Source organism: Canis lupus, chromosome 5 (genome assembly GCF_048164855.1).
Source record: "Canis lupus baileyi chromosome 5, mCanLup2.hap1, whole genome shotgun sequence".
Lineage (NCBI taxonomy): Eukaryota > Metazoa > Chordata > Mammalia > Carnivora > Canidae > Canis > Canis lupus.
The window spans coordinates 3,018,293-3,037,611 of record NC_132842.1 but is presented as its reverse complement, the minus strand read 5'-3'; the positions used below and the strand labels follow the sequence as shown (position 1 = coordinate 3,037,611).

Genomic DNA, 19,319 nt, shown 5'->3' with positions numbered 1-19,319 from the left:
CAAATGAGATTTCAGTGGACCTGACAGAATTTTATTCGGAGAAGGCTGCTCAAAGAGGGATGCATTTCAGCCAGAACGAAGAAGATGGGCCAAGGCACACACTGGACAGAAAAAAACTTATTAGGGGATAGCCAGGAGACATACATGGAAAGCCTGGAGAGTTGAGAAAGAAAAACCAAAGGAAAGAAAAGCAAGAAAGATGGATTCAGGCCGAACTGCAGAAGACTATGAATGCCAGAGGAAAAAAAAAAAAAAAATGAATGCCAGAGGAAGAAGCTGCATTTTTCCTGTGAAGAAAGAAGGACAAGCCACTGATGGTGTTCAAAAACACAAATTTGGCTGCTGGTATCTGTGTTTAGAAAGATATTCATTGGAAAAAATTTGAAGGTGAAGGGACAAGTTTAAATTCAAAAAAAAGGAGAACCAGAAAAATCATGCATCAGATAAATTTATTAAACAATACTTAGTCTTTCCTGGCATCAGATTGTTAAATATATACTGCAGTGTTTAAAGTCCAGCAGACAACAAGATTAAAGAAAGATGCAATTGAAAGCTAAAAGACTAAATTCTGGTTTCTGCTTAGCCACTTAGCCATGTGACTTCTCCAAGTCTCCATGAAATACAGATGATAACTGACAGCTTCACTGGGTCCTGTGATGATCAGAGGCAATGGAGGTGAAAGCCAACGGTATTCATGGACTCATGTAGGGGTCGCACGGAATCAGTACCATCTTAGGATAAGGACCACGTGTTCCAAGTCCAAATGTTCAACAATAATTAACTGAATATTGGAAGTAACATAAAATAATGATCAGGTGAAACAGATCTTCTGAAGAACTGAAAGAAAGAAAAGAAAAATTTGGAAGGACCAACCATTAACTCAAATGTAGATTAATTCAAAGAGAAAGAATCTCCTAGCAACCGCCCTCTCATGAGAGGCATGATTTAGCACTATCACTGAAAGAGGAAAAATACCACTGGGATCACTTATATTTTAACACCAGGCAAATAATTAGTCTTTTACATATGGGCAACATTGATCAAATCTGCTACTGTAGACAATTAAAAAATGTCCAAAATGACACTCTGAAAGCCAGGAAAGAGACATTTAACTCCCTTATCATTACTTAATTCAATAATCAGCAATTGTTTATTGAGAATCAATTTGATGTAGGCACTGTGTGTAAGAAATACACTGGTGAATAACCCTGTGGCCCACTAGAGTGGAAGGCAGATAGAGTGAGCTCAGTGTTTTGCTAGGGGCAAGTGCTAGGGGAGAACCAATAAGACTGCTGAGGCTTCCAAGAAGGCAGTTAGTTACCCTACATGGAACAAGAATAAGGGTATTAAATGTAGAAAAACTTGTGTATCAAAGACACAAAGTTTTTTGTTTTGTTTCGATTTGTTTTTAAAAAGCACACCTTTAAGACACACTTAAAATATTTAAAGAGTAAAGGACGAAGTGGGTGAGAAAGAGTTCTTGGAATAGTTAGGATTTTACTGCAGGACACCAGGAAGCTACTGAAGGAGTGATGTGACATGATCAAATCACACACTTACAAAAAATGACCATGGCTGCACAACGGAAAAAAATGAACTAAGGAAGACCAGACTGGAGGACAGGATACAAGAAAAGAGGCTGTGGCCATAATTCATGTGGGAAGGAAGGTGGTTAAGAGAAGTGGATGGATTTGGGAGATATTACAGAGGGACCCAATAATTTGGTAATGGATCCATGCACAGAGATTAGGCATGGAGAAGGGAAGGAGGAGGGAAGACCCAGCAGCACATCTACTGGGTTTAACCTACCTGTGGGAAAATAATAGTCCCAGTTAAAGCCCAAACACTAACAGCCATGCTAAATGCCTTCAACTGCTCAGTTCCCCCATTTCCCAACTCCATTTCCTCTAGTTTAAACAAGATAACCTGTTACCATCCAGCATAATAGAGGCACACTCAGCCTAGGCAGCAGTTTTCTGAACCTCCTCTGCCTACCATTGACTTTGAAGCCTTCAATGATGGCTAGTGGATAACTCCCAACCTTCCATGATGCAGTTTGTCAATGACTGCACAAGAAGTCAACAGCATGAATTTACTGCCCAAATTAGGCTTACAATTGCTTATTTTACAGCAAATGATGGTAGAAATTTTAAGCTGTGAAAATGTTTATCATTTGCTTATATGCATAAATTCCTAAAGGAGAGTTTGGGGGTTTTGTTTTGTTTTGTTCTTGCCTTTTTCACTCCAAGGATGTACTACCAAATTTAATCAGTTTTTTTTTAACTATTTTAATAAATCTTGTTAAAAGTTCTGTTTGACATACTTCCCTAGGTCTTATAAATGATGTCATTTGTTTCAAATTGTAATCTCTTAGTTTTAATGATTCTTCTTTTCTAAACTTGATGATGCCATGGTTTCATTATTTATTACCCTCCACCAACTCATGTCTCTTTAGAATCCTCTTATCAAAAAATCATTGGTTCTTCCTTCTATAAGATTCCATAATGCAAAATCCTAGCTTGAATTCCTCTAGTAAAAGAAGTCACTTAGAAGTCATGAAGATCAAGAGCCTCCATCTGCTAAAAAACAAACTGCATTCAAAGTACAGAAATCCCCCCACCTTACCAGCAGAATTGGCTTTTTTTGTACCCAATTCCCCAAATATCCCTAATTGAGGCATAGTATTGCTGATTACACAAAACAATCCCAAGGAATGCCAAAAATACTACTTCTTCTCTTCTTCTGCCTTCTCCTCAGCAAAGCAGTGAACAATACCTGGTAAAAAGGTCCTCCTGACAAAAGCACACAAAACACTGCTAAGTTGCTGATGTAAGGGGAATGGCTGGTACTTCTGACCTGGGCTGGGAGGTGACTTTTCCATCCATCACCATCTCTCTATTCCAAAAAGACCCCCCCACACACGTACACCCTGAGGAGCTGCCATAAAGAGCAGCTGATATAAGTGTGCCAAATGCAGCATGCAACAGAAGTTATGGCAGAAAGGGACCTTACCCTCTGCATTTCTGAAAGCTAATCTGTGTCCTGTTAGGTTAGGAATGAGGCTCACCTTGGTTCCCAGTTTCAGCACCTCATGGTTTTCAGGGATTCTTAGAAAGCCCCAATTACAAAAGCAAAGGAGCAAGGTAGGGATGAAGAGAAGCTAAATGCAGATCTTAAGGTGTGGAAATATGGGGGGAAAAGCAAAGGAGAAACCACCCAGTCACGAGACCAAGATCCTTCTGTTGCTGGTAGAGTAGGACAAACGCTATTCCAAAGGAGGCATACCAAAAGCTCCACTTAACATGACCACTTGGAAAATACTGTTTCTTTGGATATAAAAGGGTGATATTGTTATTTTAGTAAAAATAGCAGTTTTACTTTATGGTAATACTAGTAAGCCATCATAAAAATTCCTATCCAATCTACTTTTGGAGGCTTATGGCTAAGTTGTAATGACTTGTTTTTTAGAGTTAGTTAAACTCCAGTACTCCACATTCCTTAGAGTCTGACCATCGTTCAAGCAAGTGCCTTAAATAGGGGTTGGGGCAGGGGGATACACTGTAGAGCAACTTACAGTGCGTGTACAGCAACTTAGTTGTGTGTAAAGTGAGAGTGTGTAGGGGAGTAGAGTGTGCGGGGGCTAAAAACAAAAAAGCATAAGAAAATTCAGTCCACAACAAAATTTATTCCCACATTTTAGAAGGAGGCTACATTGAATAACACTGAGGCAAATAAAGTTAGTGATGTTGAGATATCCAAGTAATAAATTAGACATATTTTCTACTTTCAAACACAAACCACTGAAAGCCCATACTCTCCACAGAATATACAGCACAAGAAACAGGGCAGCAAGAGATCTTTGGATCAAATTCTTATCAACAAAGGATGGTCCTAAAGAAAGTTCTTCTTGACTGTCAACCATCAACCAAACCTCAAGAACAGAATCTAAAAAAGTATCATCCTTCATATCTTCTCCCTTTGTCTCCATAACCAGAAGGCTTCAGGAGCATCCATGTCCTCCTGAGTCAGTGCTTCAGTCTACTCAATCCACAGTCAGCGCTATCCTGCTCCCCACCCCCTATATTCCTTCTGTAGTTTATGGTACCTGGATGTCTGAGCCCACCCTCCACACATGAGCTCCCTCTCATAATACACCATATGGTGCTTAGCACAGAGCCTTCTCTATCATGTATACTCAATAAATGATTACATAACAAATAAGCCAACTGAACCTCACCTGCTAAAATGAGGCAGTAACTGAGTAAGGAGTCTTACAATACTATACCATGTCATATTACTGCGATGTCATATTCATGAGACTTTAGAAAACTTCAAGTAAAAAAAAAAAAAAGAAAAGAAAAGAAAAAGAAAACTTCAAGTAATGGAGCAGATAAAATAAATATGTTCCACAAACATATTTCACATCGATTATTTCCTCTGAGCTTCTGCTACAAGTATTCTCCTTTTCCTCTTCATATTTATAGTAATAGCTTAGTAGGCAGTGCCTGCTAAGTATTCCAGGCACCATACCAAGGCATTTCACCTCCAGGAAACCAATTCTCTACCATAACCCTGAAAGTTGTTAAAAATTATCCTCACCATATTTTTTTTTTTTTAATGAGGTTTAGAGAAGTTAAAGAAAATCCCCCAAGTTCACACAGCTACAAGTAGCGGGCAGATTCTAGGCCTGGGGGAATAGGGAGATCTGACTGAAGACAAAGGTCATTCTTTTCCATAACACCATGCTACCTCGGACCCATGAAGCCACCTCTGACATCCAAATATTCTATATTAATGTCCCCTATTGTTCCACAACCATACAACAGTGGACCAAAGGCCACTGGGGCAAAAGTCTTTAGAGCTTTTGTGTATTCATTTGCAAGCTGTCTGTCAGATGTTGTTTCATGCTGTATCAATGTATTCAGCTCAGCTAGTAATCTTTTTTTTAATTTTTTCTGATCAGCCAGGAACTGGGAGAGCAATTAACTACACTTATTAGACCTGGTGTGAAATCTCCCTGCTACAATCTGCAATACAATGTGAACTGTAAGTAGATGCTCACCCAGTACATGTCTGATTAAGTAATGAGTATAGTAATTCCCTGCTATATTGATGAGCAATTACTGATGAGTAATTCCCTCATCCTCGGCTTCCAGGCCAGTCATAACAGCAGGATGGGTTGAGCTGGGGTAGGAGCCAGAAAGGGCACAGCACCAATCTCCTAGCCCCTCTATTAGACTGGGAGTCACTCCAACAAAACACTGACTCTTCTACCATAGGCCTTCCCACAAATTCTAGACAATGGGGACCTGCCTTGCTCAGTGTCCTGATGCCTCAGAAGACACCATCCACTGCATTCCTTCCCACCTCTGGAGGAGATTCCATGGCCCTCTCTGCTAAGACCTCTAAGCCCAAGGAAACCTCTCTCAGCTCTCCCTCACAATGTGTTTGGAGTCAACTAAGGAACTCCATCTGAGCAAATCCCATCTAATTTTACTCTCTCCTAAATCAAAACTTTTACAAAATAAAACTTGTTTACAAAATATGATGGACTTGCCTGTGTGTGCTAAATAGAGTTTGTTCTCTTCTGTGGCTCCGCCTTGAGGTCCTCAGGCATTTGAAGGAGTTTCTGCTTCTCAGGTTTGACTTTTCTGTCTTCTCCCTCCCTGTGTGTGGGTCAGCACTCTTGCCTTTCCATTTTCTGCCTTTAATCGACTAAGGACTGAGAAAGAAAGCTATTTTGCTTGTTTAGGACTGAATGCACAGAAGCAGCATGAGGGGCCCATCTAGGGAAAGAGCCCAGGGAAGTGGTACCCCCTCACACCCAGGGCACTGATTCCATGAAAGTGGAAACCCCTTGTGAGTAAGACACACAGCCAGGCTTGGGGAACCTAGATTTAAAATTTCAGCACACAGACTTTAGGATTGGCTTTTTTGGCCCCACTCCCCCGCATGGCCCCGGCATTCTAGACAGCTGAGACAAGAGACAGGGAAGATAAGATTATGGGACTTTGTACATCATCTGCCTTCACCCCTCCCTGCTTACTACAATGGCATCTCTGAGGGAAGGGACATTCTGTCTTGTTCACTGTGGAATCACAATCACTGATGCCTCGAGCACCTAACACAGAATAAGCATTCCACAAATTTGCTGAATGAGGAAAAAATGCATGAGTAATTAATGAGAATTCCTCTTCCATAATTAATATCTACAGTTCAAAATCTTTATTATATTATAGACTCCTTATAAGCTGGAATTAATAAAATCAGGAAAGAAAATTCCAATGATCTGTGTCAGCAGGAGAAAGTCGATCCTTTTCAACCTTAAAAGAGAGAAGAGAGTGCTATTTTATCTAAGCAAGTTATAGGTATGTAGCCCGCCAGGATCAACAACTCTGAGAAGTGCTGGCTAGGGTCCTTCAGCATACTGACAGCCCCCCAAAAAGCCCACTTCCTGTATGGAAGTCCAGGGTAAGCGTACAGAAACTACCCTATTAGAAAACACTACACATTACTTTTATCTTGTAGAGAAGGTACAACTTCCAATTGTTTTTTAAATGAAGAACATACACACACACACACACACACACACCATGTCCTGTTTTCGATCTACCCCCATCAAAAAAGGGGGGGGGGGGGGAATGAAAAAATAAAACAGTAAAAATAACAGGTGAAAAAATTTTAGAGAAGATTCAACTCTATTTTTGCATTATGATTTCCCTAGAAGATCTAAATTAAAAAATAAAGCCTGAATTTGGACTACAGTAAAATAAATGTGCAGGATTCAATATAAAGATGAATATAGATCTGTTTTGCGATCTCATTACTACTTATTTCTAGCAAGGTACATCATCTGCCAGCAGAAACTAAAGGCACTAAGGGGCACAGCCTCCCAGGGCTGAATTCTGTCTATCTAGCAAGAAAGAACAGGTAGGGAGTACATGCATTGGAAACCTGTGGGAAAAACAACCAAGAGCTCCTGGACGTCACGAGATGAGAAAAGAAAATACTGACATACACCAGACTGAAGCAAGGCAGTCACAATCAAAGATCCTTAATTAGGAGTAACATCCAAAGCAAATGGAGAAAACTCTTAAAACTAAAAGTATGCCTATATAATCAGATTATCTGAAAGTAATAAACTAGATAAACCAAGTAAATAAGACTATAAAAGAGTATCACTTAAAAAATGAAAAAACAGAATACATAATTTAGGACAAGCATGGTGGAGAAACCCTGGTCAGACAGCTACACTAAATTCTCTGGTGTTTCCCCTAGGAGAATTTTCAGAGAGGGAGAATAAAGAACTGGCTCACTAATGGATTCAGATGACAGAGAAAGCAGAACAATTCAATATCTTTTTACAGCCATTTATATCCCACAGAATCTGAAGATTATGTTTTAAGTCCCTATATGTCACTCTACAGCACTTCTATGATTCCTGGCAGTCAAATTCATCACATCTGCAAATGAAAAAAAATCATCAGTGTTTTACCCACTTTCAGATCTAATATAGAACTTACATTTTAAAAAGAAAAAGAATTTGCTTACTAACTCAAGCTATAACTATAACCTGCCTTTCAAACAGCCTGATTCTGAGGAAAATAAAGGAATACTGTGCCTTCTGAGGGTCACCTCAGACACAAGGAAATGTGATGCGCAACTAATGATAAAATTTGAGATGCCACTACCAAGGCAGAGCTGTTCTGAATTTAATCAAGTCTGCTGAGCTTCAGACGGATGGATAATAGGCAGCCAGATGGACAAGATTTGCATTCAGAAAAGCTACATTGGAAGATCCAAATAGATGTGCCTCAGAATCCTGGCTTCAAAGATGTGCTGCCCAGTTTAATAAAACCTGAATTAAAACAATCACAAAAACAAAAATGTTTAAACAATCTATTTCATTTCTAAAGCTGAATCAATAGTAAGGCAATTAGCCTAGCACAATAGAAGCTCAGTCCTAATTCTTTATTTGTTCCATCTGAGTGCTCAAGCACGGCTGCCACATCAGGCTCCAGGTTGCACTGAGAGAGAAACAGACACAGAGAGGACGAGAATGTGCAAATTCTCTCTCCATAATTATCTAGTGAATGGTGAAATCAACTTTATCATCTTGAACATATGTGAATGCAATTATACATACACCAGTGCAATTGTTACTCTTCTGCAAAATCTGGGACATTGAGACATGGGGTAAATATGAAAGGAAGACACACTGGGCTGTTACAGTGAAGGACCTAGAGTCTGCTATTTTAAGTCAGCATGACTATAAAAGAAAAACAAAGCCAGATTTTACCAAGGCCTTTAAAGGGCCACTCACATTTCCTGTGAGTTCAATCAAATATGTAAACAGTGTTCAATCAAATATGCTAAAAGCTATGGCTCATCACTAGTCCCAGCTCCTTCTTACAACTCAGTGAAAGGACACATGTTAGAGCTTGCAGAGCCCTAGGCATGCTACTGAGGGGGTCAGGAGATGTCAACGATGCATTTCGCACTTGCCCGAGCTCCAAAGGCCAGTAAATGAGCTGTAAAGGAGCTGAGATTCAGAGGTACCCCAGGCATGCCAAGCCTCACTTAGGTTAACAGCAATCCTATGCAGATCATTCTCTTCCAAATTTTTGATGGAAGTTTAAGTGGGGCCTCAGATTCTCTGTCAGAGAAGGAGAAACATCCGTATTTATTCAATTTTTTTCCTACTGCAATCTGCCAGGTTTGATGAAGTTTGATTTTTAAGGCATATTTTTCTCAGCATTCCAAAAAATCCAAGATCAATTAATATATTTCTACTTTCTTTCAATTTCAGTTCATCAATGTGACTATGTTGAAAATAGGAAATGTTACTTGTTTCCATGATAAAATGAACTTGCCCTTTAAGGAGAGAAAAATGTTACCAGTGATTAGTGCTGATTTCAGTGATGGCCTGACCCTTCATAATTATAGTGTCCAAGAGAGTTCATTAAAATCTAACCATTCTATGGTTACTGTATCCAACTCAAAGGTACATTTCATTCAGAGAAAGTTTTCAGTAACATCAGACACTTCTGAAAACCCTCTAGGTAAAATGTCCCTTCCCCCATGCCATTCCCAGCTGGTCATCCACAACATCCTTCAAGAAGTTAAAGCACTCAGGGTTTTTGTGAGTTACTGTCAGCCTCCTCTACAAAGTGCTCACTGGCCTTACTCATCCCAGCAGACCTATTTTGGTGAGGACTATTCAACAAGAAAGCCGGACGGAGGCACCTGGGGGCACCTGGTTGAGTGTCTGCCTTTGGTTCAGGTTATGGTCCCAGGGTCCTGGGATCGAATCCCGCATCGGGCTCCCGATAGGGCGCTTGCTTCTCCCTCTGCCTATGTCTCTGCCTCTCTGTGTGTCTCTCATGAATAAATAAATAAAATCCTTAAAAAAAGAAAAAGAAAAAAGAAAGCCAGAACTAAGGCTATGGCCAGGGACAGCACTCCGTATCTGGGCATAAAAGACACTTCAGAAATGAGACCAGCACTGTGCACACACCACCTCCTCAAGATATACTCACTCAGCATCTGCTGGACAGTTAAAGCCAAAGAGCAAAGGGAAGCCAGTGGGGTTGTAAAGGACCAGGAGAAGCAGTCAGACTTGCATTTTCAACCAATCCTTCCTTAGGGCCATTATAAAGAACTTCCGCCACTGACCAAAACCTTGGTTTCTGATTCTAATTCTCCACCATTCAACACCCGGTTTGCCCAGTTTTTCAAGGAGCAAACCTCAGAATGAAGTGTTGTGTTATGCCTCAGTTTACTTCTGCTTGTTGTGCTACAGTTCTTGGGTGGGTTTCACAGTCCATTAAAGACAAACATGGGCAGCCCCGGTGGCTCAGAGGTTTAGCGCCACCTTCAGCCAGGGGCGTGAACCTGGAGACCCGGGATCGAGTCCCGCGTCGGGCTCCCTGCATGGAGCCTGCTTCTCTCTCTGCCTCTTTCTCTCTCTCTCTGTGTCTCTCATCAATCAATAAATAAAATCTTTAAAAAAAAAATAAAAATAAAAAAATAAAGACAAACAGCTTTTCAGTAAACCTGTACTTAACCAGTCTTTCCTACAGATGTCATATGGTCCTCCCTTGGTTACACGATGTAAGCTGGAATGGCTTCTGTGCTCTAAGGGCTCCAGACTGCTGGACTGTAAAGCTTGTGCTAAGACCCTGGATCTGGGAGTCACTTGGAGCTGGTCATGTCCCAGTCTGACCACATTAGCTATGTGCCCTTGTGTAAGATACTTTAATGTATCTTGTGTCTTGTGTCTCAGATATTGCCAGGATTCCTACCCACAGACAGAAAAAGGCAGTCCAGGGCAGCCCCGGTGGCACAGCGGTTTAGTGCTGCCTGCAGCCCGGGGTGTGATCCTGAAGACCCAGGATCGAGTCCCACGTTGGGCTCCCTGCATGGAGCCTGCCTCTCCCTCTGCCCGTGTCTCTCTCTGCCTTTCTGTCTCTCTCTCTCTGAATAAATAAGTAAATAATTCTTAAAAAAAAAAAGAAAGAAAGAAAAGAAAAAGGCAAATTAAAGCTGTTTAACACAAAAAAAAGAAAAAGGCAGTCCAAACGAAAAAAAAAAAGTGCTTCACTGAATATGTACCTGTTATACAGTATAATACAATGTTTTTCAAACTCCAAGTTGGAACCTTTAAGAGGATATGGTATCAATTTAGAAGAGCATGAATCATATTTTTTTAAAAATAAAATAGAACAGAAAAGTTCAGAACATAATATAAAGTGCATAAGGTAAATAGAGTATATAAGGGTAAATATTGTTTCAGGTGTGTTTATGAATAAAATACAGATTTGGATTCAGATGATAAAATGTGTTTTCTTACTATGGGTCACAGTCAAAAACCTGGAAAACCATAAGTGTTATCAGTAAAACATCAATATGGTTATTACCAGACAGAGAGCAAGCCCAACTGCAATAAGCCTTAAATATACCAGATTTTCTTTCATGTACTGATTAAAATCTTTTAAAGGGTCTAGTCACTTGAGAAAAGAAAGTAAGTAAAAAGAATCCAAAATAAGCTATCAAATGCTGCTCAGTTTAGACATCCAGTAAGTAGCTTTTGCTAACTCAAATACTAGTATCATGTACCTTTTCAAATAGTAATTTTGTAGATTGCATCTGCAACTTTCAGTGTTAGGTCATTAATTCCACTCCTGGGTTTCTACCCTACTGAGATGAACTGATGTTCAGAGAAATCTCCAGGCTCAAAGACGTTTATTACTGTATTATTTATAATAGGAAAAGGAAAACAGGAAATGGCCTAAATGTTCAGTAATAAGGGACTGAATAGGTAGCAAATTTGCTATATGGAAAACTTTGTAGCTATTAAAAATAGTAATAAATTTTTATAAAAAAATCAATACATTTCTAATTGGGGAAATACTTGTATTTATCATGCTAAGTGAAAAGGATACAAAATGTATATGCAGTATCACCACACTTACATGTTACACAGGTTGGGGGGTTGATTTTGTTGTTTTAGCAGTATCGATTTTAATTTAACCAAATTCAGCTTTTTAAGATACTAGAAGAAACTGCACACAAATATTCACAGGTCTCTTTGTATAAGGCAAGCTGTAAGGACTTTTTCTTTCTTTTAACTTTTCTGTATTTTTCAATTTTGGGGACATACTGCACATTCAAAACGGAGAGGATGATATAACCCCCCAGGGATCCCCCAAATTTTCCTTTTTAAGTATACCAATGCCACAGAGTTTTTGAATTTTACCATTAAATTTCCAACCTCAAAGCAAAAGAAATTTATTTTAAAATAGCAGAAATGTCAGCAGCTGCTTAGATGGAAAAGGAAAGGGTCAGTAAGAACTGTATACCATGAAATGGGAAGACAAACATTAAAAATTAAACAAGTAAAGGTTAAAATGTATTCACCTCTGAATAGAAATATTGTTTCAATGTAAGATAAGCAGGGTTATGCCTGGTTTAAGGCAGACCAACCCCAATATTATTACTAGTCTGATGTGAACAGAAGAGCTACTCTGATATCTGAACGGAAGGGAAGAAATTCATAGTTCATTAATCATGTCTGCAGCATTTAACCTAAATGTATACTCAGAGATGAACAAAAATCATAGGACAAACTAATAATCACTTGAGTTCCAAATGTGGAATGAAGTACAAACTGTTATAGGAGGATGTTTCAACATCATTGCAAACAGTTACATCTCCAATATTTACAATCATTATTAACCATCTGTTCGCTGACACTCAACAGGACAAGCTCTACCCTAGTCTTTCACTTGCGCCCATATTCATTCATTCATGTAGGAACACAGAAAAAAATTATTAAACTAATAAAGTATTACCCAGATCCTGGCATACATTACTATTTGAACTACTAAAAGAAGGAGGAGGACAGTGTCTTATTAAATATTGCACTATAAGACCAAGTTGAAATAAAATTATGAAAGAAAAAGATTAACACTGTTAGGTCCAATGCTGCTTACATAACATCCAAGTCACCATGGGACACATGCAAGTTCTGCTACAGGCAATGTCTGCTGCTGGCTTGGGATGAGAGCAGGAAAGAAAAGATGTGCACTGCCCAGGCCTTTCCCCAGGGGGAGTCAGCAACTCCCCAAGCAGTCAGTAATCTCACAGAGCTGCATTGTTCTTGGGGGACAAGAGCTCCAAGCTTGCCCCCAGGTAACAGGTCAAGTCCAGGCCGACCCAAGAACTAGGAGGGACTGGCATCAGGAAGCTCCTTAGTGTGTCCGTGCTCAACCTATAATATTAAATTTCACTTCTCAAGTCTAATCACCTCAAGTTGAGTATCATATAGAATTACTCCTCATGAAAGGCCAAAAAGGGAGGAACCAAATCAAACAAAACTTATTTGGAAAATTACCCTGATTTCACTTGTTCAGCATGCCTTCAGCCTGGCTGTACTCTGATACCAAAAGAATCTGTGTTAATCACTAATTTTCCAGTTACTTTAAGAAGAAATGGAAAATTACCAACTCATTCTGAGTCTGAGGCACTTGGTAACATTTACAGTTTCCCAAGTACGCACACAAAAAGCTAAGAAAACAGCCAGCTCTGAGCCTACACCAAGCAAGACAACTACACCCAAGCAGCTGATCAATCTGTGATGAAACAAACCATGTTTCTTCTTTCCACCTCTCTGCTTCTAATTAATTTTTGTATAGGGAAGGAGAAATAAAGGAAGAAGATTACTTCACAATTTATAAAACACACATGCTAATACACTCACACTACAGTCTTCTTGAAGTTCTTATCTTTATCCATAGTACACCCTATGCTGGGAAATACATGTTTATTCTGCATAAACTCTTTTTTAAAATACTAATTTGTGATATATATATATATATATATATATAATTTATTTGGTGTATAAACATGCAATGAATAGACTTAAAAAACAAAGAAATTGGAAATAATTGCAGGAAGTATTTTTAATAAATTTAATAAATGAATGGAAGGTTTTAATTCTAAAATCAAAAGATTTTATAGTAGGGGCACCTGAGTGACTCAGTTAAGCATCTGACTCTTGATTTCAGCTCAGGTCATGACCTTAGTTAGGATTGTGAGATGGAGCCCTCATCGGACTCTGTGCTGAGAGTGCAGCCTGCTTTTAAGATTCTTTCTCCAGGGGCAGCCCTGGTACCCTAGCGGTTTAGCGCCGCCTTCGGCCCTGGAGACCTGGGATCGAGTCCCATGTCAGGCTTCCTGCATGGAGCCTGTTTCTCCCTCTGCCTGTGTCTCTGCCTCTTTCTCTCTGTGTCTGTCATGAATAAATAAATAAAATCTTTAAAAAAAAGATTCTTTCTCCACTCTGCTCCCTCTCTAATAAACAAACAAGTTATTTATAGTAGAACCCCTCTAACCCCCCAACTTACCTTCTTTAAACAAAGGAAGAGATTCCCAGAGAAAGCAATCACTCCAAGGTCTCAGATAAGTGGTGACTAACAATGCAGATCCCCTGGCTCCCAGCCCACAGCTCTATCATAGTAGTAGGCTCCCTTTAGCAACACAATCTGCTAAAGATGAGAAATTTGACCCCTTGCATTTAATAGTGCCATTCTCCAAAACAGAGGACAGATACAAAATTTAAAAATTAAGTAAAAAATGGGATGCCTGGGTGGCACAGCGGTTGAGCATCCGCCTTTGACTCGGGGCATGATCCCAGGGTCTGGGAACGGAGTCCCACATTAGGCTCCTGCGGACAGCCTTTCTCCCTCTGCCTGTGTCCTGCCTCTGTGTGTGTGTGTGTGTTGTGTGTGTGTGTGTGTGTGTGTGTCTCATGAATAAATAAAATCTTTAAAAAAATTAAGTAAAAAAAGTTTTAAAAAAATCTACCACATCTTAAGAAATACTGACATACAAAATGTAAAAAACCAAAAACCTACCACTATTATCACCAATCCCTTGAGTACCTCACCTCATCTCAAACATTCAGAATATAAAAACGCAGCCCTAGAACGATGGAATCCTGACAAAATATCCTTCCTAATACACCACAGAAATCTTTCACAGAATAATCCCTGTAGGGACACCTGGGTGGCTCAGTGGTTGAGCATCTGCCTTTGGCTCAGGGCGTGATCCCGGGGTCCTGGGGTCAGGTCCCGCATTGGGCTCCCTACAGGGAAGCCTGCTTCTCCCTCTGCCTATGTCTCTGTCTCTCTCTCTGTGTCTCTCATGAATAAATTAATAAAATCTTTTAAAAAAATAATAATCCCTTTATCTCTACTTATCTTGGTCAACTCAAGAAACCTACAACTCCCAGGGTGTTCCTTAACATCCCCACTCTGTCCACAACCTCTGATGTCATCCTCCAAGCCCAAAACCCTTCCTTCTGAAACTTACAGTCATCCTCGGCACAATACTCTATATCCTCCACACTGAGTGTTCTGGGCACCTCCCTGCTCTGAGGACACCACTTCCCTACATAATCTGGCATTTTTCTGTCAAACCTCACTGCCACATTTATACCATGACTCCTTTTCCCTCCAGGCCCTGCTCCTCATCACTGTCTTTCCCATGGTAAAAATCAAGGGAAGTGATCTTACCACTTTCTGCCCTCTACTTCCATGACGACACTCTTGCCCTAACCTAGCCTCCTGTTCCCACAGTCACACATCCTGTAGTCACCTATAACAACACTCCCTGATCCCAAAGCCAAGCAGTCCCCTCCTACCATCATCCCCTACCATCCCAGCTCACTCCCTCTGATATGTCAACCCCAATTCCAATCAATTCTTCAACTCATCAATGCTGATTCTACTACCTTTTTGCTACTTTATCCTTTCTATGTCCTCATTTCCCTCTTTATCCAACTCAGAGTTCATGAGTCATCAATATAGTGGTGGTTCCCTGGCATTCTTATTTGTCACCACTCCTCCATCCCACTACAGAATTCTCTTGGTAAACCCCATACTATGCTAAATCCAACTCTTCACCCCCTCCATATCTACCCCAGTGGCTGTCACCAGCTGGAGAAACATGCACAGTCATATGACTGGTCCCACTTTTAATTCCTGACAATCCTCCAGTGGGCCCTTGGTGTTGCTAAGCAGCCCCTCTCTATTCACGTAGTCTTTAATACCCCTTCTCTTCAAGCCCCCACCACCCACCTCACTCTTAACTTGCTGCCCATCCAGCTGAGAAGACACAGCCAGGAGAAGCACTATACCTGCTCCTGCCTCCACTCTGCCCACCCACCTGCCTCTGTCCCTCAAACACCTCTACTCTCTGCTTCCTGAGACACACACGATGCTCCTTCCCAAGACTGACCGCCGCACCCCTCTCTCTCAGCTTCTACTACCACACTGTCAGCTCCTTTTCATTCTCCCTCCTCAATCTTCTTTATCTCCCCTCTCCAGGACTCAGGACTTCATCCTCACACCTCAGGCCTTTTCCTTTCCACCTACACTCAGCCTGCTTGGTGACCTTAGTCACAAGACTGTAAATAGCCCCAACATGCAATGACTTCCACATGCTGTCCCCTGCATTTATGTCTCCCCTGAATTCCCCCATTGACCATTCTACAACCTCCTTGACAACCTACTACATCAATCAAATCAACAAGTTCAAAACCTACTTCCTTTCCTGTCTTTCTCAGCTCACCAAATGACAGCTCCACTCCTCAAGAGACTCAGACCTGGACTCATGTTCCACTCCTATTTCCCACAGCCATACATCTAATACATTAGCAAATCCTATCAGCTATAACCAGGATGTGTAACCACTCCTTACTACTCCCTGGTCTCATGTTTCTGCCCTTGACTCCTTCACAGCAGCCAGAGGAATCCTGTCAAAACCTATTTTGGAGCATGTCTACTCAAAGCCTGAGATGGTACCCACCTCAGAATACCACCGAGGAAGTCCTCACAATGGCCCCAAGGTGAGACATGATGTGCCCCTCCTGCTTCTTCAACCACAGCTCTCAAGGGTCCCCCCTGCTCCTTCTGCTCTCATCACATGGGCCACCTTACTGCTCCTCAAATCCAGCAGGCACATATCCACTATGCCCAGGAAGGCTTTTCCCCCAGATAGCCACATGACTCATTCCCTCACAGCTCTCAGGTCTCTGCTCAAATGTCACCTTACATAAGAATTAACATAATAATAATGCCACTTTATATAAATATTACCTTAATAATATCTAAGGTTGTTATGAGTCAGGCACTGTCCTAAGAACTTTAAGTATATTAACTTATTTATTACTTAGTACAAATCATTTAAGAATATTATTATCCTCATTTTACCAATAAGGATACAAACATGGAGAAATTAAAGAGCTTGCCCAAGTCACACAGCTAGTAAGTGATGAAGGACACATTCCAACTCAGGCGGTTCACTGGATTCCCCTGGTGGCAAAGGTGCTCCTTCACGAGCTAGAGGAAAGTGGCAACAGGCTGGCAGCGAGCTGAGCAAAGGAGTAGAGGCTTGGAACAAGTAGCCTTTCTGGGAGCAGAACGTGGGCAAGTAGGTATACCATGAGCAGCCAAGTGCCGCACACAGACACTTTTATCAAAGGAAATCCGGGGATAATCCTACACATTTTGGTTAAAAGTGTATCATTTGTTTCTTGCCTCTTATTTCCTTATTAATCTATTGGTCATTACAGCCACATTTTCCAGTCAAGTTACAGACCAAGCACAAAAAAAGCCAACCTTTGTAAAGTAGATTAAGCAAACCAGTGAACAGAAATCCCATGAAGCCCAAAAACTACCCCAAAGTGCCACACATGCTCATTACTTGTGGCATGACAACAGAAACGCTATATTTGGGTTATTATTTATAAATCTTTCAAGCTACCAAAATGACACAGTAACTAAACACCTCAAAGCTCTGAAAACCTTAGAAATTAAGATTTTATTTACATTATTTTCAATTCTGCCATATTTTTCTTAGGAAACAGTGTGGCTAACAATCCTTAAGTGACTGAGATGATGATGATGATAGTCATCAGCATCTCAAAGACCAGAGTGATGTTTCCTACCACCTGCTTTTAAGTATAAATAAAAATCTCTCTCTGGTTTATCATGTTTTCACCAGTAAACCACGGTCAGTCTCAGTCTCTCCTGGGTCCAGCAAGTTGGTGTCAGATACAAATGGACCACTGCTCTCCACCAACAAAGACCCTGGCAATGAAGGGAAGCCACATGTGAAAGACAACTTGACATGGTAATATTTTAATTCCTGTTCATGTGTTTTATGTTCAAAATATACATTATATATGGCAACTATATACTACCATGCCTTTACTAAAAGCAGAGAAAAGACAGGACTAACTTCTTGCACACTACTGTGTTCTGAAGGTCAGTTAACTTAGGACAATTAAGTACTATTTCAATTAACTAAAATGTTCTATATTTAAGGGAGGAAACTCCAAATTTTTCCATTGAGCATATTTGTCCAGTGCCTAAATCAGAAATAACACTCTGGGGATTTATTTGACATGTTAAGTATTTTGAACAGAACTTTTGAACCTCAGTGATCTCTTATCTCACTTCTCAGGCTATTAATAAATAACAGAGTTTTGCACTGTGGAATCAAACACTGGTTAAAAGCATTATTTCTTTCTTGCCTGTTACTTCCTTATCAGACTATGTGATTACAGCCACATTTATTTCAAGTGGTCCAAATAGCCATCATTTCCCTCCATTTTTTCTGCTGATCAGCTACCAACCAACAGACTGATATCTAAAAAAACATTATAGTATAGTCCAAGTCCCAAATTTTCTCCCATGAGACAAATAACCACAAAGTATTTCAGGAGGTCGAGGGGACTTTCTGATTATTTTCTTTTATAGAGCTTTCCAAAGATCTTTTCTGATGAGAGTAAAGAGTGCTAAATCAATCTATAAAACATGAAATATTTATGAGTAAAAGCTTCAACTGTCTGCAACTGATTCTCAAATTGTTCAGGGCAAAAAAAGCAGTATGTATGAGGAAAAAGAATAATAAAGCAAATGTGGCAAAATCTTAACCACCAGTGACTACAGGTGAAATTAGTCCTTCTAGTCCAACTTTAAGTTTGAAATTGCTTACAAATAAAACATAAAGAACATGTATCCACCAAGTTTGCTACACAGAAGAAACGTTATTTAAGAGATTAACTATCTCCCACACACACTCCATCTTTTCTTCCCTCTCGCTTCCACCCTACCTCCTTTCCTAATCAAGCTTCTATGAAAAGTAGTCTGTCACCTCCTACTCTCTGCTCCAAAGTAGCTTCAAAACATGGCTTCTGTCTCCTCTCAAGTGAAACTGTTCTCACCAGTCATCAATGACTTCCTAGTTCCCAAATCTGCCAACAAATTTCAGCTCTAGGTGTACTCCATCTTTTCTGATAGGGATGCGGATTTAACTCCTGGTCGGTGTCGCCATGCAATTTTCTTCCCCTGATCCTCATATCTTGCTCCAACTTTTGTTAATTCCTCATGCACTGCCTTGAGAAGGCTCTTGAGGATTCCAGAGGTTCAGCGGGAATGAGAATGAGTAGTGATGGTTTAGGCAAAGCCTGCAGCAGTGGGTAGAGAATAGGAAGTAGGAGTGGAGATGGAGCAACATGTCTCCTGGAATCTGACATCCCTCCCCGCTCTACCTGGGTTTCATTTCTTGCTCTAAATGCTCTCATTGGGTAGTTACTTCCTTCTTCAACTGCAACTACTTATTTACAATACCTGCCAACTTTTGCCTTTTAAGGCATACTTCTCTGATATCCAGACCTATACTGCCAATCACCCATGAACAGTTGCATTTACTATCCCATACGCATGAACTAATCCGGTGCCAAAATGCAC

At 40.4% G+C, this 19,319-nt stretch overlaps 1 protein-coding gene across 10 annotated transcripts in view; it reads right to left on the bottom strand.

Moving 5' to 3' along the window:
• The window catches only part of CCNY (cyclin Y), a 334,546-nt gene that overhangs the window by 102,693 nt on the left and 212,534 nt on the right, over positions 1-19,319 (bottom strand). Inside the window, exon 1 of one of the 10 annotated variants that reach the window (XM_072825249.1) lies at positions 5,558-5,710. The exons of the other annotated variants lie outside the window; for them this stretch is intronic. The gene's annotated coding sequence lies outside the window, so the exon portion shown is untranslated. Of the gene's footprint in view, positions 1-5,557; positions 5,711-19,319 lie in introns of those variants that run through there. 10 annotated transcript variants of the gene reach the window in all.